Raw genomic sequence first — 24,034 nt, 5'->3', positions numbered from 1 at the left:
ACGTGGCCTTGGGCCTGTGGTCAGCTCTGCCTTTAAATTATCAATGTTGATTGTTACATCAGCATTAATCTGTTAAATGTATTGTCGAAGGCTTTCACGGCCGGGGTTAGAGCCTGCTGTTTATTGCATCTTCGACGCTGCTTGTTTGTTGGAGATTCAGATCTGATGTTAGGCAGTGAGGTATATAATTCGTTGGACACCAACAGATATATACTCCACTTGCTTTTCCAACATCAGATCCTCTGAAGATGCCAGCCACAGACGCAGGCGAAACGTCAGGAGAGAATGCTGCTAGAACACGGCCATACAGCCCGGAAACCACACAGCACCCAAATTAATCTGTTAGCTAGCAGTCTGTGCTATTTGTTTCAGTCCTGGCCAAGAATACTCAATCACTCGCCAGTTTGTTTGCATCCCAGCACCTCAAATGTTAAAAAAGAAAAGAAAAAAAGAGAGGAGATGATTTGCATACACATGATTCAAAGAGAGTAATCCTAAACAGGTCTACTAGGAATTGAGTCAGAAGAAAGTGTCCTGGGGACTACACTGTTTACTGCTTTCTTTCACTTGTTCCCCTGGTACCATCTGATGTCACCTTCCAGTGAAAAAGGATAATATAAAAAATAAACATTTATTTTTAGTCAAAACTTATTACTTCAGTGTTTCTGTGTGACTTGTGACACCTTTATTTGGTGTCTATCTACATCTATTGAGCTGACTGGATTCAAGTTAATTCAATCATGCATTTTGTTTCACAGCCCCATAGGAATTGTAGTTTTCCCCATGCATCACAGGAAAAATGTTTTTAAAGACTTTTATTTGACTAAAAGACATGTGTCTTGGTTGTACCTATATTGACAACTAAAAGAAAAGACTGAAAACTGTTCAAATCAGCAATAAATTTATACATTTATTTCAACATTTATGCTGTGTAGTCCATCTTTTTACTGAGTATCCAGTGTCAGTCATTTAATGAATTAATCCAACTTTGTAGGTGCAAAGAATGTGTGTGCCACAACTTATTCCATGCTCAACAAGTATATCACTTTAATGACCTGGCCATGACCCCAGGAGATATTTACCTTCTTCTCTGGTGATCAAGAAGATTTTTTGTTCATCAGATGTGCAGGTGCCAAAGTGGTTGCATGTGCCAATGTAAAAATTACAAATATAGCTTATTTGTAAAGGAATTATCTTGCTGTGATCCTGTTAACACAGCAGCTACTGCTCAGTCACAGACCTGTTTGACTGTACCTTCAAAGGCAGCATCACACAACTTGACTTGCATATAAACTGTTGAGTTCAATCAAGGTAAGTTTGGCTGGCATTTGTGCTTGCACTGATCCTGACAAAGAAGGTTCTTACTAATGAATACTGAACATCTGGAGTCCATAATAATAAAAAAGGAAAATGGAGCTCCCTCAGAAAACATATGCTGTAAAAATAAACAAACTTGCCATTTAGTCATAAACATATTTTGTTTACAACTGAATACTTCATAGCTATGCTAATCAGCTGTCGATACTGATAGGGATTAACTGTACAATAAAAAAGGAGGGCCTGAAACCGCTCTGGAAGCGGCCGAAGAGTTGCAGTGGCATCAGTGCCACAAGTCCCATGCAGAGGTACTTACGATGGCAGTAGGGCACTGGGGCACTGGAAATGTCCCCCACACTGTTGCTTCTGCACTGCAAGAGGCTGTGTTGTGGTCCACAAAGGCACAGCTTTTGACTCAGATACAGTTATATAGAATAAACATACACAGACGTACAGTTTAGGCTGATTCACGCTTGAATATGAGTAGAATTTATTGTCTAATGACAAGAAGAAGAAGAGTAGGCTTTTATATCACATTTTTTTCTACCTGAAGCAGTCCCAAAACTCAGTAATATTTTCGGAAGAAGTCCCAAAGCTCTTCCTGAAGGAGTCTACCTGAAGGAGTCCCAAAGCTCAGTAATATTTTACTGAAGGTTTTTCACATGATGATGGGGAAGAGAATAGCATCATGTACTTGGCAGACTTGTGAAAGAATCACATGTTTATTAACTGGAATTAGATATACCACAAAATTGCCCCAGTGAATTGAGCAGTAGTCTGCAAACTGTTATCTTGTCATCACAAGATCACAAGTAATTCAGGTTTATGTGAACTGATCGGATAAACTGGTCTTCAGCCTTGCTCAGATATGTGTCGTGGAAGTGGGAAAGAAAACTACAGAATGATGAGTCCAGCTGGCTAGTCACAAATCTCCACTGAAGTTCATTAATATTATTCTGGTGTCAGACAGGTAACCTCCCTCTTCTCTCCAACCCTGTTTCCTGTTAATTCAATTGAAACAATGAAGAGAAAAAGCTTACCCACCCTCTTCTCACATGGCGAGGACTTGCACTTTTGATAAGACTTTGAAAGACAAGTAATTTGAAAACAGTTTTCAGCAAATCTTGACAGTAAAATTTGCATACAGAAGAGGAAAGATGTGTGACTGCAAATTCATTTAGCTTCCCCTATTTCTGAATACAGAAAACAGATAAATACAAAACAATAAACTAATATTTTTACTAGGAACATTGCATTCTTAACATTTCTACAAGGAAAAGGATATCCGTGCAGGAAGGAGAAAGGTGGAGTACTGCCTGTGTAGCATTTTTTGTTCTGCACTGTACAATCCTTTGCAGGGACACAGGAAGAGGATACGGAAGTTTCAACAGGAAGAAGGAAAAAGGTTTAAACATCAGCAGTGGCCAAACATTATGAACAGTTCATTAGATTTCCTCTTGCTTCTTGTTTCAAGTGTAAGTCACCGCAATAAAATAATAAGTGAATGGGTCTGCTATGTAAGCCAAAACAGAGACCAAAAGAAATACAAATGATACAAAAGACTGTATCCCAGCATTAAAAGGATCCTTATTTTTCTTTACATTAATTCTGTAAAAATCTAAGTAAGTTTAAAACAGCATACTAGCTATAAGGGAGGCTTCTCAGTCTAGGGTCTGCAACCTGTGGCTCTCCAGATGTTCATGAACTACAAATCCCATTAGCCCCTGTCAGCATGACAAATTGGCCATGCTGGCAGGGGCTGATGGGAATTGTAGTTCATGAACATCTGGAGAGACGCAGGTTGCAGACCCTTTCTACATCATGACCATTCAGGATCTCCAATATCTTAATAATATGTGTTTACTCAGAAGTAAGTTTAATGTCCTTCTCCCAGGTAAGTGCATCTAAGATTGCAGGCTACCTAAACTGACTTTAAAATAAAACTTCTAAAAAGAAAGCTAATTTTATTTCCTGCTCAAATTTGGTCAGCCAGCATTACTATGGGAGAATGGGTGGTGAGGGGTTAGAGAAGTTAGCTTTGGCTAGACATAAAAGAAAGATGCATCTTAACTTTCTTAATAGTTAACAACATTCAGAATTAAGGTGACAGCAGAAAAATAAGGTCTTGGAACTATAAACACAATTTGTGAGTCACCAAGTTAAACTAAATTCACCATCCAATTCTCACACAAGTAAAATTAATGCAGTAAGAACAGTGTAATACATACAACCAACAATGCAATAAAACATAATTATAAAATTAGATAAGAGCTCACTAAAAACAATATAACACTAAGTGGAATTCCAAGCCTAGAGAACAATGCGCTATATTGCATGCCATTAACAATATGTTACATGCAATAAAACTGGATTATGAATTTAGAGAACAATGCAGTAAAACTGAACAATGAAATGTATCTACTTTGATTTCCACATATATAATTTACCACTGCACTTCCTCTATAGGAATGCCCCTCCCCAAGAAGTAATGAGAGGCAACATAAGGTTAGGAAGAACTTGGCCTCTATGCCCTGATTGTTGGGCCTCTAGGGCAACTGCTTGGCATCTGGATGACATAAGTGGATGAGATTTGTTAGTACTGTCACAACAAATGCTGAGTGTTTTTGAGGGAAGCACCTGGAGAAGGTGAGTTTGTGAAAGATGTGAATCACTTTGGACTGATGCTCGTCTCTATGACAGGGTTCCCAATACATGGTGCCTGTGGTGCCATCAGGATTCCCCAACATGGTGTCATCAGTAATTCCCTTGGCACTTACCAAACTTGTCAGAAAGTAGAAGAAGAGGTTGTTATTGACTGCCCTCATTGTAAAGAAAAGATTTTCCACTGGAGAAGCAGGAGGACTAGTAAGCACACAAGCTTTTCTTAGTGTGTGGTTCCTTCCCCACTTTAGGCTTTCTTCTCAGGAGGTGCAAGGAAGAAGGCATTCCATTTGGGTTTGGCTATGCCTCCAGTGCCAATTGTGGGGTGGCACTCACTACCCCCTCTCAAAATTTCAGAGATACCCACAGGCATAAAAAGGTTGCTCCTTAATTGGGACTGACTGTGGGAGTTTGCCTGGCATGGGCAGGCAGATAGCAAGCCTATTTCTGTACTAGATGGACCATGGACCTGATCTAGCAGGACTTTTCTTATATTCTTAACTTTTTTTGGCACCATCTGCAGAATGATAGGAGGGTCCGGACCTTTTTAGCTGTGCCATTCTACCAGAAAATACTTGGGTATGGGCATCAGTCAATATTACTTAGTTGCAAGGTGGCATTTTGTTCAGATTAGCAAAATTGCTGGTACAAAGCAATGTAACTCTGTAACAGTAACCAATGTAACTCTGCAATATAATCTCTACTACCTCTTCCTTTTCTAAATCCATCTGGAACATCTGACCTTTATCATTCCATATATGGTAACAGCCTTTGTTGTAAGATTTTAAGCAATGTTTTATTCACATGAGAAATTAATGCAATAGTCTGATAATCTTTGCAGTCTTTAACATCTCCTTTTTAGAAATTTAAATGTAAACAGACCATTTTCAGTCTGTGGGCCATTATTTTATTTTCCATATTTGATGGCATATTCTTGTTAAGATTTTGTTGGATTTAACTGTTTAACTCTTTGGAAACCATTTGCCACTCCTCTTTCTTGTATTTCTTTCCCTTCTGGTGCAAAAAATTCATTCAGGAAAAGGCAACAGGGAGAAAGGTTTGCACAACTCTGTCCCTACCCTGATGGCTGCTCTTTAAAAAAGAAAGCAAGTTGAATCACAGATCTAATATGTAACATGTAAATTGGCTTCTCTATTTATTAGTTGTTAGAAAATCTATCTAATTAAAGATGTTTGTTAACTTAAACAGAGCCTAACATATCAATCAATCCTCCTGCTAAAGATCAATATACAGATAATTGAAATTATGGCATTTTCTGGAGAGATTCTGTAATCTTTGATATTTAAAGAACTTTGTGAATCCACAGTATGCAAATCCACTGAAATTCATGTTCTGTTCAGACATAAATCATATCTGCCAGACAGTGATAGGTAAGTACAAGACCAGTAATTATTAGGATGGGAAGATGAGGAATTCCATCTTTGTCACGTTCATCTTGAGACAATGGTAAAACATAAACCTCAGGAAGATGGAGATGTTGGAGAAGCTGAATGTGCAGCTGTAACTATGTACATGTATGAGTGCATTGAGGGAGTATAGAGTGGCAATTAGAAAACAAAGACCACAAAGTGACTTCCCGCTGAATGTTCAGTTGTTCTGTCCCTGATCTAGCACTACTTACAGGATATCCTGTCCCAGCACAGTATATGAAAAATAGTCTTGCTGCAGAGGCCACTGTTTTGCTGTTTGGTTGCAGGTTTTTTTGATAATAAGGTTTTTAAAAAAATAATAAATCATGTGCAGCCACCAGAACTCAGGCATGCTTTGCGCAGCCAGGCGGAGATTGAACAACAAAATCGGCAAAAATAATGGATTCCAGGAAAGACTGCTGAAATGGTGGGTCAATGGTGGGACAAAGTGCCTTTGCTGGTTTTTAACTTTAAAAAATTAATTGCTGGATGAGCATGCAGTCTCTGAAGTAACAGAGTGATAGCTGAACTACTGATTTTAAAAAGGGAGGAAAGGAAGGCTTTCTAAAAAAAAGAACATTTACAAAATGATGCAGGAATGGAGTGAGCACTGAGTCACTTTTCTTGCGGTATCCCTGTCAGTGCTTAATTTCTTTTGTAAAAAGATGCCTTCTAGAACCCAAACTGTCTGATTCAGAAGCCATGTCCCATCATACCAAATGAAGGTGGACCCTACATCTGACATTGGCAACACTGTGCATGAGCCAAGAGACATATGCAGTATGTTACATGATATTTCATGTGATGCTAGAGTGCAATACTTAAGATTAAATACAGTGGAATACTTACCAAACTGAGGATTCTGTGCTTACTTGGTTGAGTAAAAATATATGTAATTGATTTCTGAGTGGGAAAACAATAAGGAAAAAAACCTTGATTCAGTCAAAATGCTTGATTCAGTCATTTCCAACATATGAATGGGGTGTCTTCCTTTTTCAAAACCCTTGTTTCATGGTCAGTAATTTTTTTCTTCAAGGTCCTGTTGAGGAAATCCTGCTTCTGCAGAAGCAGTTCCCATCACTGTTCATACCTCTATGTGACTGATGGGAAGGCAGGCAGTAACTGTCAGGGCTGGATTTGGTCTATTAATTCTTTATATTTACTTTATTACCAAACATCAGAGTACAGAATTATGTGCATAGTCCTTTGCATTTTGCCAGTCTCATTGAGTCACTGTGATTTCATCAGCCCATCTGCAGCATTGTGGCATTAAGTCTCTGTGGTGGGGTACAGGGTTCAGAAATGGCTCAACTTTTTATTTCCTTGGGGTTTTAGCTTTGAATTCCCCTACCATCGAATTTAACAGAATACCTTTGAATCCCGATTGAAGTCTGTAAGAATGTCAGTGGGACTCTTTCAAAGACCACAGTTTCCAAGGCGGAATTAAGGGGCAAAGAGCTCTGGGGGTCTGCTTACTGGACCAAAACATCATCCAGACCTCAGTCTCAGTAGTTTTTCAATTGAATAGCATATGGAAACATACATTTTTAAATTAGGCTAGTAAAATATTGATTCTAACACAATATGATACATGTATCTACCCGTATGTGCCTTTTTGTGGTTTTAAACTATTATTAAAGAATTATTTTAAACAGATCTAACAAGCATGTTAGGTGTATGGGCGGACCTACACAGCTTTTTTTTAGCTGTTGTTCAAGTCAATCAGAACTGTGAAATTTTTCCTACTTGGGGCGGTGGGGGGGAAGGGGGGGTTGCAGAGCCACCTTATTCTTTTAAGTAGTTGAGTCTGAGCCAAGTTTGTTGCGCTTATTTGAAGCTCCTCCCCGGGGGTGCAGAACAGGAAGAGGTGGAGGTCAGAAGGAGCTGCTGGAGTTCCGTGCTGTGTGCGCGCGAGCGAAGTTACCGTTACCATTTTACTATGTGTGCGTGTCTTATGTTACAGCAATGCTACACACCAGTGGCCAGAGAGAGGGGAGAAGGGAGGAAAAGCCTGTTTACACAGACTGCAAACCGCCTGGGGAATAATGCAGGAAAGGAAGTGAGCCGGCTCGCTGTCTGACTGCTCCAACTTCCTGCTCGCTCTCTCTCTCTTTCGCGCGCGCACACACACACACACCAACCAAGGGAAAAAAGAGAGAAAGAAACCAGGGGGGAGAAAAACCAGGATCTCGTTACAAGAGCAACAGAGCGCTTTAGAGGACTGTCAGGATGGAAAACCGGGGGATTTTACGCAGTCCTCTTTGAACCTGCACGGAGAGGTTGGAAAAGCCCACCAGACTCTGGGTACGTAGCTCCAAAGTTGCACAGAGTTGGATCTGGAGGCAAAACAAGGGGGAGGGGGAGACAGGTGAGAGCGGGGAAAGTGCCCGGTGCTGGCTGCTGTCCACTCAAAAGGACTCTGCCGTTCGCTTTCTCGATGCCGGACGAAAGGGATGCCAACGAGGGCTATCTGCCGCGTCAGGAGAGGGGGGGGGGGTCGTGTGCAGGGACTGAGTGGCAGCAGGAACCCCGTCGGAGCTCCTTGCTGCGGGACTGAAGTGCCATCTGGCAGCGGGGGCGGGGAGGGATGAGTGAGGGAGCAAAAGAGGAGGAGGAGGAGGGCCACTCACTGACTCTCTCGGAGCACCGGGAGGGGTAGGTGGCTTGGCGAGACGTTGGATGAGAAGGGGCGCAGGGGGGACCCTGGAAGCAGCCCCCAGCTACAATGGAGGAAGAGGGATGGAAGCATAGAGGAGTCTCCACCTGCCTTTGATCAAAAGGGGAAGTCAAGATGGGAGTCCCCCGGCGGTGGGGGAGCAGTAATGTGGCAACAAAAATGCGAGCATGGGGTGTCCCGGAAAGGGAATCTGGGGTATTCTTACTTGGGGGATAGGCGGGGTCGGAGCCTCGAATGGAGAGACAAGGAAGATCGTCTTATACTGGGGAAGCACACTGGGCCTGGGGCCATTGCTTTTGTGAAATGGGGCAGCCCCTGACAAGCTTGGGGGGCGGCTGGATGAGAAGAGAACAATTCGGCCAGAATGAGCAACGTCGCCATGAACTATTCCGTTTTTGTTGCCTCGATACGCTCACCTCCTTGTGTGCCCCGACCCCGGGGGAGTGCTCCTCCCCCCCCCCCCCCGCGACAGCCAGACGGGTCTTTTTTATTACAACAATGAATGTGGATATCTGCAAGGCGGGGTTGGGGAGAGGACGAAGACACCGGATTGAAGTGTGAAGGAACGCGAATAGTTTGTTGGGGAGTCCTGCAGATTGTTAGGGGCTAGACGAAGAGGGAGAAACGGTCAAAGGGGCTGTGGAGGGGGGGGGGGCAGCGTTGGGAGAGTTTCTGGCTTGTCTGGAAACAGCAAGACTAATTGCCATGCGCTTCCGGTTTGAAACTGGCAGCAGACAACATCTTGAAAATGAGTCACTGCAGCTCACAAAGAAACTCTGTGGTTTTCTGTTTCTCAGGTTTATATATTTGCTCTTTTACAGTTTCCTTTGTAGTCTTCGGGGTGGGGGCAGAGTTTCCCCTCACTCTCACCCTTTACCTTCACCACTTCCCCCTCCTCTTCCACAGACCATTTTTATATTTTGCACCATGAGCTCAGAAAGAGAGCGGAGCAGCAGAAGAAAAAACAAAACAAAACTGGAGAGTTGTTTTTGGATCTGACTTTGCTGAAGGTTAAAGGGACTCTGATGCAGCAGAAGGAAAAAGTTCCTTGAATTTTCCATTGGCTTCAGGAAGAGAGCCCATTTAGTCATGGCTAAGTAATGTCTGCACACACCAACTAATCTCATTAGGAGTTTCCGTTGCCCAACACAGGAGGGTTTTGTGAAGCCCTCTCAGCTCTTCTACCACTAAATGTTGCTAGCAAGACAAACTACATCTTTATTTAGTTGAAGGGTGGAACCGAGTTAATTTAAAGCAGCATCTTTCTGGTCATGCATCTTGAGTGACTTTTAATGACAACTAAAGCACAAAGGTTTCACTTTAATTTTCTTAACCGAATGGCTTTTCTCTTTGCTTTTGTAAACTCTGTTGGTTTTAGAACTTTGTGATACAAATATTTAATATCACATTTCCTCTTGAAAAATCTGTTAAGTGATGAAAAACCTCATGGATGAATGGATAAGTGTTCTGTATGCCATTATTCATTACTTCTGTTTAGTAGATAGAGGATTACAAAATGCTTTCCAAAAATAAATACACATAATTGCATTTATCCAAATTTTCCATTTGTAACAAATACGTAGAATTTTGTGTAATTGATATAAATCATAATACAAGTTGATAATAATCTCATTTACATTTAAACTTATTTTTATACTAGTCTGCAGTTTTGGAAGAAAGTTTATTGGACAATTTTTCATACCTGGTCCTGAATACATATATACCTGAATACATACTGGAAATGCCCAGCTGTCAGCATCAACTTTTAGATGGCAAGCAGGGCAGTACTAAGCCGAGATACATTTTCCTAAATCCATGGAAGTTAGTGGGTTTAGAAGAGAAGCCCAGGGTAGTTCGATATGGTTAGATCTCAAAAGCTAAGCAGGGTCAGCACTGGTCAATATTTGGAAGGGAGACCGCCAAGGAACTTCAGGAGTGCTATGGAGGGGTGGGCAATGGCAAACCTCCTCTGAACATCTCTTGTCTTGAAATCCCTATAGGGTTGCCATGTCAGCTGTGACTTGTTGGCAGAAAAACCCCTTCTTAGAATGCCGTGCATCTGGAAACTTTTCTAGCTGGAATTGTAGTATTGCACAAAAAATCTATCTAGAACCTGTTTGAACACGCCTGGGCTATATCATCACCCTGTATCTATATTTTAGTATGTACTGGGAGGTTGAACTTTTATATTATGTTGCCTGCCCTGAATCTCCAATGAGGGTGACTAACAATAGTCCTTTTTGCTGGAGCTCCAGGTGGTTACAGTGGCTAGGAGCAGGGTTTTTTCAAATATATGTGGTTGTACTGACCATATCACTCTCAAGTGATAGAAACTTTCATCTGTTCCTTTGTGATTTCACAGATTGACTGCTGTAATAAGTTGTATGTCTATGAAGACATTTTAAGAAACTAATTCTTTTAGAGAATGAGACTGATTATATTCTTTCAGTAGTGAGAAATTATGACTGTAACTGGTCTACTCACAGCTGATATAGGCTTTAAAAAGTCTGCTTTGAGGAGCAATTAAAAGTGGTATTTTAGACAACTCCTTTGTGTCAAGCTTTAAGAGGAATCTCTGTCTTCTGTGGTTTGTTAAAGAGGTGCTGCTGGTCACCAAAGTTTAGTTAGTGGTTGAATGGAACTGGGACTTCTTATACTAGTGAGTCCAAAACACTGGAGCATCTTTTCCAAGACAGTCTTGTAGGCTATATCTAAAATATTGAATCTGTGGAATTCAGTTGTGGAATGTAAGTATTAAAATGATTGGTTTCTTCTCAGGGAAATATAAGAATGTGCACCTCAAAACTACAAACTGGCAGAATTGCTTTGTCCTAAAAACTCTGTCCTAGACAGAATATTGTACAACAGATAGAACACTGTGAATGCACTTCTGCAATTCTGCACTCCTGTTTTTATGTATGCTGTATGTACCATAATGTGCACATCCAGAGTGTATTGGGGAAAATGGCACCCGAAGACAACACCTTCTCCGGGCGCCCCCACCCTCTGCACTCCCATGCTCATGTGGGTGTGGCTTGAGAGCACCAAGCCCCACCCCCGGTCTCACAATGCTCTTACAGCCCCATCCAAAGTGTGTGTGTGTAGGGGGGAATCCCCTGGTGGAAGCAGCACGGGCTTATGCTGGTGGATTTGCTCTGCCCAGGACACTTGCCCCAGTAGAGGGGCAAATCTGCAGGCAGGTGGCCGCCATGGCTTTCCTGGGTGATGGGACGCTGCAACAGTGTCCCTGGGCCCCCACTACTGGCATTGCGGAGGTGTAGTTGGGAGAGGAGCCAATGTTAGTCAGCTTATTGCTGGCTTATTGCCCCTGTCATGCAGCTGGCCATGATTTCAGACTTAAAGGTATAAGTCAATAAAGCCCAGTGGGAACTTTCTAGCCCCCGGGAGGCTTTTTCACATTTTTAGCCTCCCTGAGCCACTGGAAAGCCTTGTTGGGAAGGGTGGGTGAGCAGTGCCGTAGTTGGGCACCCACCTGTTTGGATGGGGCTGCCCATTCCCTATTCCACTGCAGTCATTCCAGCGTGTGGTTTCTATTTGATGGACTGCAGAGGGACTGGGCTTGCCACAAATTCGCACCAGCTAATGCACAGGCATGTTGCCTCAAGGTAAAAAAGAGGAAACAAGAGGCATGGCATGACGTGGTTTCAACTTCCTTGCAGCAATATCAAGAGGTGGAAGATAAACTTAATTACTGATTGGCTAATTTGCAATAAAGAACTGTATTTCTTTATGTGTGCAGTGGTGATTGTTGCAATTTGTTGTCAGCTTTTGCTTGGCCTTTACTGATCTTATCTTCCAACATGTTGCTTGACTTGTTGTTATTATACCTCTTTTGTTGTTATTCTGGTCCCCTAAAGGATATTCCCCAAGGGGAAAAGAAGCAGTCTGGAGGAGGAAGGGTGCTCTGAGTTGGTTTGTCTCTGCTCTCTCCTGGGTAAAAAATTTCACTAATAAATAATTGTTTTAATTATTTGGGTTAGGTAATTGTTGTTTTAGGGTTAGGTGGTCGTTTGTCATGGTCTTTTATTTATATTTTGTTCATATTTTTTAATTACATCATTTATTTATATATATTTTATTATTTTAATTATATTTTTTCAGGTGGGCAGTTTTCCTGTGGCATTTATAACGGTGGGCTTTTTCTTGTGGGCTTTTTTCATGGAACTGCCATCAGACAGAGATTGGGAAATTCCAGTGAGGCACTGTAAGGCTTCTTCATGTCAGTGCTGGAGTTTGTCTGAGACACCCATGGTTAGTCCTTGGAATTTGAGCACTTGCCTACATTATGGCCTCAATCCAAAGTTTGGATACATACAGGTCGCTTTTTGAGTCACTCCTGTTTGTGCTCTCAATAGATCAGGGTACATGAACTGAATTACTTACATCTGATTTAGTGTGTGGCTGATCTGTGCTACCTACAACAACCAGTAAAAGAAACTCTGGAAATTGTCCTCATGCAGCAGATGTCACAAATAAAATATGAAATGTTTGAAAACATTACGCTTATATAAATGCAGTTTTACCATGGGTGGACCCATGTATTTATGTTCACCGTGCTTTTACCTCTCCTACCTGATGTGGATTGCCTGTTTCAAGTATTTCTTTGGTGATTTTTGTGTGTCTAGCAGTGCAGGCTTGTGACATAGGATTGTGTAGTTGCTCCGCTTTTATGTATTTGTGCCTTAACAATTTCAGAATTAATTCTTCATACCTCAGACCTGGCAAAAGTGTCTTCTAAAAGCATCGATATGGTCAAATTAGTCATATTATAATTATTTAGTGAAATAATTATCCTTATTATGAACAGAAGCTTTTGCATACCATAAAACTAAGGGAACATTATAATACCCAACAGATTTTGAAAAAGCACCTCATTACTCAGAAATAGAAAGAGTTTTCTGATGTTTCAAAATTGAGAGGGTGGGACTAACTCTTTTTGAGAGAGTTTATGGCCCACTCCATACAGCAAATGTATCGCAGTTGGGATAAAGTAACCCATTTTCCTATTTTTGCGTTCACATGCATCCATGCATGCTGAGATTGGAGCCCATGAAAACAATGTGAGTTGCTGTCACGCCTTTGCATGGAGGCGCTTCCTTTTTTAAAAATTTACTTCCCACTGATGCGTAGTTAGGCAGGAAAGGACAAATGAACCCCCACAGCCATGCTGACCTCTCACAATATGACCATCTGCACCTTCATGGTTACGCAGATGTAAGCTGCGAATGTTTTTTTTAAAAGGAAGAGGCGAATAAAGTGCCTCCTGTCCAGCTGTTTGCTTGCGAGGTACTGCAACCCAGGATTTTTGAAATGATTTGCAAATAGCACAATTTTCAAAAAAAATTGGTTTGGTGAAAATAACACGGGGCAGACTCATTTTAGGGCTGGGATCTGTGCGAAGTGCCCCCCCCCCCCATGGTTTTTTTACCATTCTAAACCCATGTTCGTTGACCCGTGTGGAGTGGGCCCTAGTTAAAAACTAATTATGTTACAAACTAATTACATTACAGACTGATTAACACTACATACTTCTCATGGTCACCACAAGAACATTTGATTGGCTGTGTGCTGCATGTGCTCCACTGGGAACTTAATTGTTAGGAGACTATGGACCTCATTCAGGTCAGAATAGTGGTGTATTGAGGAAGACACTTCAGTCCCCCTCCTTGCACCGTTTTCTCAGTCTCAACCTTTGTGGTTCTGCTATTTGCACTATCAAGAAAACTTGTATGTACTGATGGTCTATAAAAGGTTTTCCTAGTGGGGCAAATTGTCGCTCCCTGGGCTCTTTCAAGTTGGGAAAATGATGCAGGGGAAATGCTTATCCCTACTGTCTCTGTGTGCCATGGTCTTGATCTGAATCAAGCATGCACACACCTAGAAATTAAGTTCCCATTGGAGAACTTTCTGAAGATGTCTACTGGATGTCCTCATAGTGGCCTTCAGGACTTACAATGTATGAATCAGCCCTCAGTCTTCATAAGGAGAGGTAGAATCAGGAGCTAGTAGAGTCCTATTCACAAATGTATTTGTGTTCTTTTTAGGAAATTTTTAATCACTGAAGATACATCATCTGTTGTCAGTAACTAAACTCTTGTTTCAATATTCATATCATGCCTCTGATTTTCAACAATGATAATTTGGCTAGTACATGGTAAATGGGACTATAATAGGATTGTCAGGTTCCCACTGGCCACTGGCAGGGGATTAGGGTTGCCAGATCCAGGTTGGGAAACACCTGGAGTTTTGGGGATGGAGCCTGGGGAGGACTGGGACCCCAGTGAGTACAATGCCATTAAGGTCCACCCTCCAAAGCAGCCATTATCTTCAGGAAAACTGATCTCTGTTATATGGAGTTGAGCTGTAATTTCAGTGGGTCCTCAGGTTCTACCTGGAGGCTTGTATCTGTAGGCTATAGTTGGGGAAATTTATACTCTGTTCTACTTCAAAAACCGAACAAGAAAGTATAAATTTGTGTTGAACCCAGAAATGTATTTAGGATAGGCTGGGCAAGGCTCAAAACTTACAGTTTAAAGCTGGACCCAGGAAAGTTGGCGGTGGGGTGAGGTGGGGGCAGTGGTGGGATTCAAACATTTTAACAACAGGTTCTGATGGTGGTGGGATTCAAATAATGACTGTTAAAAAGTATAATTTTTAAAAATATCACTTGAATTTTAAGTATTAAAATATTAATACTTAATAAAATATTTTAAGTATTAAAAAAGTGATATTTTAAATTTTAACAATAGGTTCTACAGAACCTTTGGAACCCCCTGAATCCCACCTATGGGTGGGGGGCAGGGGGCAGGGCGAACCAGTGGTGTTTGCCCTGGGCACCTTTTTCTTCAGATACACCCCTGGTTGAACGTTTCTGTTTGCATTATCAAATCAGGTAGATTTTTACTGGTTTCCATAGCATAATTCTTTGGGATAGACAGCAAGCTGTGTAATTCAGTGGTGAGCCCTCAGCCACTGGAAGGCCTATTGAACCTTTCCCTGGCTTTAGAAATTTCACTATACGCATTTTAAAGCCTCTCTTTGCAGCTACTAAGACTGCAGCTACTAAGACTGGACTTCTGAAAGTAAATTGGAGGTTCTTAAAATACTGAATTCTACAGCCAGAAATTCATGTGATTCCCATTCCCCAAAATGCTTGCACAGAATGTCAGAATAGGCAAATCCCCAGTTATAGCCTCCCAAATTACTACCGTTTCCATACTATTGGTCTCGGCTGGTAGTGAGATAACAAAAACATTACTAAAAGAAACTTGAGAACCACTTTTTTGCACACTTTTTAAACACAGAGTTTGTTTTGGCAGCAGATAAAACTGGAGAGGAACAGAAGAAAATTGTGGGTTGAAAACAATGCTATGTAACTTATTACAATTATAAACTCATTATTACAATTAATACAACAATTTTATGTATGCATTAGGATAGTGCATCTGTTCATATGCAAAATGTCTGCTTCTCCCTCTGTGTAGTTGTAGCTACTTTACACAAATTTGGCATTTGAATTTCTTGATTAAAACTCATGGGGTACCGTGAGCTTTGGGAGCCTTTCATACATTAAATATGTAAGGCTGGATTTTTATGCACACTTAATTGGCAATAAATCCCATAGATTTCAATGGCACTTACTGGCAAGAATATATTCTTGAGATCAGGTTTCAAATATAGGTTATATAAATGATTTTAGTTCCTTTTCAGGAGAAACAAAAGTAAATGGCTGATGTTTTCAAACTATTCTACAGATGCCATCCACATAATTTTAAATGGTTCTGATCTGAAATACATCATCAGTATGTCATTATCTACGTATTATCTAACTAGGTTTTCAGTCAAGGAGTTCTATATTTTTCATCTTATGTTCTATTTTTCTTCTTGCTGCCACATCCAAAATACTGTGCCCGCTGTAAAAAGTATATGGTTGGTTCAATATATGGTACTGGTATTTCTGGCAGTTACCTGACAAGAAAAGAAAAACTTCAAAAGTTTTCTGATTTGGGGGAGTGGATAATAGAAGAACCAGATTTGGAGCACATTTCTGTTTGTGATTAGAACAATTTGATCCAGAGCTTCTGGACCATCCCCCATATGTTTGTAACTACAGACCCAGAACTACAGACCTGGTAATGAAAATCATGATGTTACATGAGGATTTCAGTAAATGGTGGCCATGTTGTAGCCTGCATGTGTACTAATGGACCAGGATGTCTGGGTTTAAGGACCAGCTTAAATGGAGCTGAGAGAGCATTTGAAAACATCTGTATTCTAAAGGAAGGAATCATATTATTTTCTTGTTTTCTATAGAGAACTGGAACCCTCTGCTTATAGTTTGGTTAATAGTAGTGTGGAAGACTATGGTCCATTCTGCACAAAGGCTGTAAAACATTTGCAACAGGAAACAATTCGTATTTCAGCCTTAAATATACACATTTGTTCTGTGCGGAGTGGACCAATGTGTGGAAGATTTCATATGCATGAAGAATGTTGGGCTTGTAGTTTGGTAGTGTACATTTTTCTTCCAGTTAGCAAATGTAAAGAAGCCTGTTGTACAGTTGTTTGTAAGGTATAGTATTTGTAGCAAAAATAACAAAAAATACACAATGATAAGTTTCAGTTGTCTGAACAAGAATTATAGAGTAGGAAGAGACCCCAAGGGTCATCAAGTCCAACCCCCTGCAATGCAGGAACACACAATCAAAGCACTCCCGGCATATGTTCATCCAGCCTCTGATTATAAACCTGCAACAAAGGTGACTCCACAACTCTTCAGGGAAGTGAATTCCACGGTCCAACAGCCCTGACGGTTGAAAGTTCTTCCTAATGTTTAGGTGGAATCTCTTTTCTTGCACTTTGAATCTATTACTCCATGTCCTAGTCTCTGAGGAAGCAGAAAACAAGCTTGCTCCCTCTTCAACATAGCATCCCTTCAAATATTTAAACATAGCTATCATGCCCCCCTTAACCTTTGCTTTTCCAGACTAAACATCCCCAGTTCCCTAAGTCTCTCTTCATAGGGCATGAACTCCAGACCTTTTACCATTTTTGTTGCCCTCCTCTAGACCCGTTCCACCTTGTCAATATCCTTCTTGAATTGTGGTGCCCAGAACTGTACACAATATTCCAGGTGAGGTCTAACCAATGAGAGGTTCAATTATATCCCTTGATCTTGACACTATACTCCTATTGATACAGCCCAAAATTGCATTGGCTTTCTTGGCTGCCGCATCTCACTGCTGACTCATGTTTAGTTTATGGTCTACTAAGACTCCCAGATCTCTTTTGCATGTAGTGTTGTCAAGCCAGGTGTCACCCATCCTATATCTGTGCATTTCATTTTTTCTGCCTCAGTGTAGTATCTCACATTTATCTCTGTTGAAATTCATTTTGTTTATTTTGACCCAGCTCTCCAATCTGTCCGGGTCATTTTGAATTCTGAGTATGTCCTCTAGGGTATTAGCTACCCCTCCTAATTTGGTGTCATCTGCAAATTCGATTAACATGTCCTCTCTTTCATCATCCAAGTTGTTGATAAAAATATTTAATAGCACTGGCCCCATTGATCCATATTTGTTACCACTATATGCTAAATATATTTTAGAAATCAGATACGGAAATTGAGTTTTACTGTCCTCCTTGAAATGTAGGAGATGAGGCACGAGTCTAGACAACAAATTTGGCTGCTGGAAGCCAAGAGCCTCATGTGGAAACTGAAGATCTTTTGTGCGCATGTCAGCGCTTCCTCTGCTTCTGCTTATCAGAACAACTGATTGTAATGTATTGGGAACAGTTCTCAAAGTCTTCCTGATTTGGGGAACGGCAGGCTCATTACAAGGAGACTCAATGCAAACCCAAATAAAGTCTCACACTTCTAAATCAACTGAAATCAAGGGTATAACTCTGCTTAAGATAGCACTATGTGTTCAGGAAAACCTTTGAAGCGACACTTTGCATGTGGAAGTTCCTCCAAGGTTTGATCATGAATATAAAAATGGGCTGTTGCAATCCGGTCTCTACTGAGTACTGTATCTAAGAACAAAACTTTTTATTTCCATTATGCTCTGAATTCATATTGGAAAGTCATATTGGAAACAGTATTCATATTCATATTGGAATTCAGAATTCATATTGGAAACAGTGTTGTATGATATACTTCAATTTTGTTTTTTTGTTCTTAATGGTTCTCCACAACTAAACCTTTAATTGTGGATTTGTGGTTTACAAAAGTTAATGAAAATAGTATTCTTCTTTAATGAAAATTGTATAACTTCCCACAAAACAATTATAGGAATGTCCTATGAAAGCCATGACAGTTTAAATCCTTTAAAGATTAAATATAAATTCATTTGGAGCGGTGAAATCAGGACTTTGTAATGCCCTGATGCCATACAAATATATCAGGGAGGGACAGTTGGCGTTTTCCTCATGGCCAATATATCCTGGGATAAGGAGGTGAAACATCCCGGTTCGGCCATAACTTCATGGCTTCCGGGTCTAACTTCGGCCCGCCCCGTGAGATTTCTCTTATCTTGCGCCTTTAAAAAACCAGTAAAATTGGCGGTTCTTTTTTAAAAACTGTGCCGATCCCACTCCTATGCAAACACTGCAGGAGATAGACCAGTTTATTTTCTCCACCTCGCTGGTTGTAGCCAATCAGAACATGGGAAAAATGTCGGCAAGGAAAATGAAACTAAACCAGGGGCTATGCAAGTTCTTCATCTCGGCCTGAACGCGCTGACAGGCTGCCGTGCAGAGGGAGAAACTGAGATAGAAACATCCCAGTATGTATGATCCCGGTTTCCCCCTGGGATATATTGGCTGTGGGGAAAATGTTGTAGATGTTTTCATGCTTTCATTTGTTGTATTTTCATTGGATTCCCAGTAGGTTAGTTCATGGTGGGACTAATCTAGGATAAATTTTAACTGAGTTGTGTTGAAATTAGCATGTATGTTTACATCTTTCACATCCATTAAATACTGACTCATGTGGTGTGGTGGCACTGAATAGTGAGCAGACCTAAGTAATTGTACATGTTTGTTTCATTTGAAGCTGCTTTCTTAATGAATCAGCTAGCATTCTGAAGACTTTCTTGAAAGACAAGAATGTATCTGTTCTTAAGAATTTTATTGAATTATGTATAACTTAAGAATTAGTCATGATTTAGACCAGAATAAAAAGAGGCAGGAACAGGAAGTCAGACTCAGTAAGCATCAAAATAAAACCCTCAAGCAAGAAAGTAGCTAAAATACATACAGTTTGGTTTGTGGAGGCCTTTTCTTGGAAACAGGGCTACATTTTGACATTGGGTTATTCTTTCTCACAGAATATGTTCAAATGTTTAGCATTTATTGATAAAGCTAGAATGCTAGAATTTGTCTAGGAGGAGACACAGTGTGGCTACATCCAGCACATCAAGAAGGCCAGATAGTAGACTAGTTATCAGAAACATAAAACTGTTCCATCTGTTTACTTAAAGGAAATAGAACTACTATACCCTGAAGGTTGGCTTACATGATTCTGCATTATGTATCCTACTACAGGGAGACACTGAGGGCTAAAATACATGATACATATGGCACAAATTGGGTCAGGGATGCCCAACCTGACTTGTAGTCTCCTTTATGATGGCAGGTGAGGGTGGGGGCTGACCTCAAAGCATTCTGTTGCTCTGTTTGGCTTAGGAGTGCTGTGAGGGGAAGAGGGGCTTCTGGAAGAGTGAAGCCTAAAACCCCTTCTCCCAACCTTTGTGCTCCTGAATGAATGGAACAAAGAAACATTTTGATATGTAGTTCCCCACATTGTATGTGTGACAAATACATATATGTATTTTGGTCCTAATGATTGCTGAAACACAATCTGATACTCAGCATAGTCCAGGTGGATGTAAGACATCTCAGGGTCAAACTACACATTTGTGTTTGTAAAGTATTGGATCTGGCCCAGGTTCCCCAAGTCACACAGTAGCTGAAGGGAATAAAGGAAAAACCAAACAGGCTTGGAATGGAATGCTGCAGCGGGGGAAGAAACTTTCCTGCTTTCCTCTAAAAGCTGTTCTCTTCTGTAGAAATAGCCCAGGGGGCTTATTTTCTGGTTTTTGCAGCCCCACATTGAACCTGGATCCAACTCTTCAAAAACACAAATGGGTACTTTGGCCTCAGTATCTTGCTGAGAAGAAAAGAAAAGAGAAATAGAAGATCTTCCAAGGGACTGGGAAGAAAGTTGCAAAATTTCTGTTATTCTGAAGCATTTTTGGCAAGTATTTTGAGTCAGACATTAGAACCCTAAAGAAACGGAGGGAGAAGAAAACCAGTGTTTCCTTTATTTTGTTTATTTGATTTTGCTAATGAAAATTCAGTTAGTTTTGTGTGGACATTATATATTTTGGGCAATCAAAATGAGTTATGGATTGACTGAGGAGTCTGGGACTCCTCAGTTTTTAAAAAAGTTGACTAAGGATCAGTGGTGGGATTCAAATAATTTAACAACCGGTTCTGGTGGTGGGATTAAAATAATTTAACAACTGGTTGTCTACAAGCACCATTTTAACAACCGGTTCTGCTGAAGTGGTGTGAACCTGCTGAATCCCACCACTGCTAAGGATGAACATTATATAAATTTATAAAACCATGCATGAGACAGAGAAAATGGGTAGGGAGAGTCCCTTTCCCTCCCATAATAGTAAAACAGGAGCAATCACTGAAGATGATGGGTGATAGATTTAGGATTGACAAAAGTAAGGCAAAAGGATTGGCAAAATTTAATTATTCAGTGAGTAATTAAATTGCTGGATTCACTGCCAGTGGATGCAGTGAAGGCAACAAGTTTTGATGGCTTAAAGGGGATGAAGTTGTGGAAAATAGGTCCATCACTGGCTACTTGCCATGGTGACTAACAAAAAACAGAGGTTGGTGGCAGCATGAGGGTAAGGACTTTCAACTACGCTTTGTTTGTTGGTCCTCCAGGGATTGGTTACTGTGTGAAATGGGGTGCTGGAATAGATAGACTGCTGTTCTGATCCAGTAAGGTTCTTTTTACATTCTTAATGGAATATTGAGCATCTGGCTGTTTACCTGACCTTGTGAGCTGCTGTGCCAAGGTAAGAAAGGAGGCCATGCTAAGAAAGAGGTGTGACTAGAGATATTTATGAAACATAATATTTTACATTATGTAGGAAGATTTTTTTTTAAAAAACTTCATCCATTGGTTTTGTGCTGCACACTAGTGCATGTGCAAAATAGAGTTATGATATATGCTTCTTCTAAATGTATCCATAATATATCAGAACTCTGCCATGCTGGAAGGGGCTGATGGGAATTGTAGTCCATGAACATCTGGAGCCCATAGGTTGGCCACCCCTGGTTTATTTCAATCAAATAAAATACTACTTGGAAAGTAGAAGTATATTTGTAATTTTGCAAGCTTAAAAAATTCAATTAAATTGGAATTCTTCCCAGGAAGAATTCTTCCCTGGAAGCTGCATTTGTTTGGGTTAAATGTTAAGCTGTGGGTGGGGATTACATTTCTTTAAAAAAACCAACCCTGAATGCTTTGTAAGGGCCCTGTGGTGCAGAGGGGTAAGCTGAAGGACTGCAGTCCAAAGCTCTGCTCATGACTTGAGTTCAATCCCAATGGAAGTTGGTTTCAGGTAGCCAGCTCAAGGATGACCCAGCCTGCCATTCTTGCAAGGTTGGCAAAATCAGTACCCATTTTGCTGGAGAAAAAGTGTAGACAACTGAGGAAGGCAGTGGTATATCATCCGATAAAAATAGTCTGTCTAGTAAATGTGATGGGCCACTCAAGACCCAGTGCACAGAGGACTACCTTTACCTTTGTGCTTTGTATCTTTGTGTATGAACCTAGTTAGCTCTAGTGCATTTACAGGAGCATGGATATATACATGAAACTTTCTGGGAGCAGGAGCTGCTCATTCCTGAGGATTTTGAGAAATATATGAATGGAGCAATAATAGAAAGAATATAATAGTTCCTGTTTCTACAGAGTACTGGGTATTTACCTGTAGTTCCTCGGCTGTCATACTTTATGAATGGATCCCACAAGGTCTGCTTTCTGGTATCTTCTGACTTGGGCCTCATTGTGCATGTGTTAACAATTAGCCATGCATTTTTTCTGGTTTGATCAAAGAACCACGAACAGAAGAAAAATGGCAATTAGACTTTTAATATAAAGCATTGTCATAAACAGCATAATGGGTTCATATGTGATCGAGGAAGACAGATGGAAACTGGTACCTTGATATTCTATTGTTGTTTTCTATCATCCCAGTTTACATTGTTGTCAGGTTCAGGGTGGATTTGATTTAAATCAAATTGATTTAATCATGATTTAAATCACTAGTTAGTAAGATTTGATTTAAACAATTTTTTTAAAAAACATAAAGACTCATTCTTGCTGGTATGACCTTAACATTACAACCAGATGAAGGTTTCATTTGTTGAACAATAACTTTTCAGATTAGTTTTATAGTTATATCGAAAAATACTGATTTGGTTTTACTATTAGAAATACATAGATAAATATAAAATTATTGCAGGGTAAACTATTTCCAGTTTAATAGATTAATCATTCATATTTGGACAACTTTTCTGCTGTATTTTATTGAAAGGATAAAATTAATCATTACTTTAGTAATAATTTAAATAGTTTTATTTAGCTAAAACAATATTACAGCATATGTATTCTTATATTTGCTTAAACATTCATGTTTGTTAACTGATGTGGTTAAACAAAATATCTTTTAAAATTTTAGACTATCAGCAAAGTCTACTGTCTTCTGTATCTCACTCATTTTCATCATCTTGTTTGTTCATAATCTGGAAAAGAAAAACAAACTTTCCAGCTTTATCAGTTTCCAAATGATTTTTTTCAATTTGGAATAAGTGAGTCCAAAGGAAGAGAATATATTTTCTATGAAGTAGAAGATACTGCTGTTAAATGTGAAATCATTACTTTAACAGTCTCTAAATCAAAATGTTTAATAGGTGATCTCTACCAGTTCACTGGTATGACTTTCTTTAGGACATCATTGGCAAACATTTCTTGAATGGTTCCCTTTCAGCTCTGAAGTTTATTATAGTTGGCATCTCAGATGGATGATTCCTGGATTCCCATGTTACAGCTAACTCTTCTTTTTCAGCACTTTAAATTTGATCCTGGTACCGGATATTGACAATATTTGCAAGAAAAAGAGTTGGAGACAGTGCTTGTGCCATTCTTTTTAAAATGCTTGTAATTTAATTCGTTCATTTTGTAGTGTATGGTGAAACTGAAGCACTTTCCCTCAACTCTGTAACTGTCCCAGAACGTGAGGTATGCCCGTTATTATAACCTTTGTAAGCAAACCTCTTAATAAGGCACACAAAATAATAGTGAGACAGATTTTAAACTTAAACAGAATAAAAGTTTATTGAACAGAGAGAAGGGAATAGAGATAAACAACTTGGAGGGAAGGAAAAGATAAGGCAGAAGAAATATATTCACAGAAGAGCTTTGGCAGAGAAATTCAGTTTTTGGTTTAGGCATTGGCTTAATAAGTTTGTTTAGTTTTACAGTTAGATTAGATCAGTGGTTCCCAAACTCTTTTGAGCTGCTGCCCCCTTAGCTCCTAGGCTACATCCCTAGTGCCCCTCCCCCCCAATATCTCTTTCTTGGTATTAAGTCTACTGCAAATTCAAAACTTCTAACTCTGTAAACACACTTACAAATTTCACAAATAAAGCATGGCCTAGTAAAAGAGCCAGCGTGGTGTAGTGGTTAAGAGCAGGTGCACTCTAATCTGGAGAACTGGGTTTGATTCCCCATTCTGCCACTTGAGTTGTGGAGGCTTATCTGGGGAACCAGATTAGCTTGTGCACTCCAACACATGCAAGCTGGGTGACCTTGGGCTAGTTACAGTTCTTCGGA

The 24,034-nt window shown here is 40.2% G+C and overlaps 1 protein-coding gene across 1 annotated transcript in view; it reads left to right on the top strand.

Moving 5' to 3' along the window:
* Nucleotides 1-7,283: 7,283 nt before the first annotated feature.
* ELK3 (ETS transcription factor ELK3) overlaps nucleotides 7,284-24,034 on the top strand; it is a 58,888-nt gene continuing 42,137 nt past the window's right edge. Inside the window, exon 1 of the mRNA XM_048502343.1 lies at nucleotides 7,284-7,712. The gene's annotated coding sequence lies outside the window, so the exon portion shown is untranslated. The remainder of the gene's footprint in view (nucleotides 7,713-24,034) is intronic.

The sequence above is a fragment of the Sphaerodactylus townsendi genome, linkage group LG06 (assembly GCF_021028975.2).
Source record: "Sphaerodactylus townsendi isolate TG3544 linkage group LG06, MPM_Stown_v2.3, whole genome shotgun sequence".
Taxonomy (NCBI): domain Eukaryota; kingdom Metazoa; phylum Chordata; class Lepidosauria; order Squamata; family Sphaerodactylidae; genus Sphaerodactylus; species Sphaerodactylus townsendi.
The sequence above is the reverse complement of the archived record's forward strand: the minus strand, read 5'-3'. Positions and strand labels throughout refer to the sequence as shown.